We start from the raw sequence: 1,857 nt of genomic DNA on the forward strand, positions 1-1,857 counted from the left end.
GTGTGTGTGTATGATGTTCTTCCCTACTGAGGCCCAATGGTCAGTTTCCATGGCGTCCAGACCTCAGACCCCTTCCACTGCCAGGGGCTGGAAAACGTCATGGATAGAGCCTGATCTCACACACATACACACACACACATACGCACACACATACACACACGCACACACACACACACACTCTTAGCCCTTGTCTTATCTCTGTACCATGTTTGGTCCCTTTACTGCAAAAATTATCTGTCTATGTTATTTAATCTTATGTTAAGACTTTAACACTTATTTTACTTTCTGCTGCCATTGGGGCCAAATAATGAATATTGTTCCCTGTACAACCCCACATTTTTGGATTTTTCCAGGAAAGAGTATCAATGCCTTGAACCATAACGGCACAGCATGAAAATCAAGAAAATGACATGTTTGCACAGAATTACTGGCACACGTTGATTGGTATTTGAAGCAGAGAAAGCGATCTCATCACATTACAAGATTGTTGTTAGTTGATTAAAGAAAATGGGATTTTAGGATTCAGAAATAGGAAAAAAAAATGTTATTTTTCTGGCAGGAGATTTTGTAGACCTTTTAAAAGTTTAAAAAGTTATTAATTATTACAGTAATTAATTTGCAAGGCTGGATAACCAATCAAACAAACTTCCAAAGATCCCCAGATTGAATTATATCAGTTTATTGTATGTAACTTAATTAATTAATAATAATTAATAACTAATTCATTTATTCACAACATTTTATCAACTAATTTCTTAATCTTATGGCCCTATACTCTTATGGTGTTTTAGAGAAGCTGTGTCATGATCTTTAAACTGACACTTTAATTGTTTTCACTTATGTTGCTGAAATTTGACACAGGTAAACTTGGACCAGGAAATATTATACCAGCCAGTATATTTTAACTTTTTATCCATTACTTTATGCTAACTGTTTGGACTACCTTGCTCACTTGCCATTCCAACATGTTTAAGTGTTACAGCTGACTTAATATGTGGCTACATTACATTTCAATCAAGTCATAAACTTTATTTTTCAAATTATTTGAACCACTCCACAATCTTTCCTCATACCCTCTGGCAACTGCAGTATACACATAAGGACTACACCAAACTTTTCAACTGCTATCCTACTCCTTAACTTTTACAGTTTACCCATTTCCACGATCAGTCACATCTCTCCAGTCACCTGTCACTCGAAATAAAGTTCTCTCCCACAAGTTGAAAATCCCATTGAAATGGCTTAAAGTTCAAAAAGTTACAGCATCCTGAAACCCGAGTTAGCCAGAGTGTAAAGCTTTCTGATGTTCCTCGCCCCTCCACTGCAGGGTGATTGAAGATCAGCACATCAAACGAAGGGAGAGGGATATAATGATACAGAATACTGTATGAGTGAAACACTTTAAAACCCCTCATCCTGAACTGTGAAAGGAAAAAAACAGTTGTGGTGCATGTGTTAATGTACTTTAATTACAGCGCACCATGTTGCCTCAGGGGTCACTGACCGAGTAGGTTTTGACATCTGTGTTTGTGTGGACGTCTCTGTCTCTGTGTGTATCAGTAAATGAGAGAAGTGCTCACAAGCAGGTATAAAAGCAATCAATTCCACAGTGTGACAGAAAAACTGAAATGTAAGCTGTGAGGTGGTATTAGTTTCTAAGAGGGATTGTTTAATTTAATTAGCTGGTACTTATTGCATTCTTTGTTAGCAGTGTAATATGACTGACAGTTGGTGCAGCAGGCAGTTTGACTCTGGACTGACTCCAAGTCCATCTTCGCTGTTAGTGTGTGTTCCCAGAATCTGTAACCTGCCTCTTTCAGTCTGTCATCCGTGTCTGTGTGTGTGTGTGTGTGTGTG

Source organism: Etheostoma spectabile, chromosome 3 (assembly GCF_008692095.1).
Source record: "Etheostoma spectabile isolate EspeVRDwgs_2016 chromosome 3, UIUC_Espe_1.0, whole genome shotgun sequence".
Classification (NCBI taxonomy): Eukaryota; Metazoa; Chordata; class Actinopteri; order Perciformes; family Percidae; genus Etheostoma; species Etheostoma spectabile.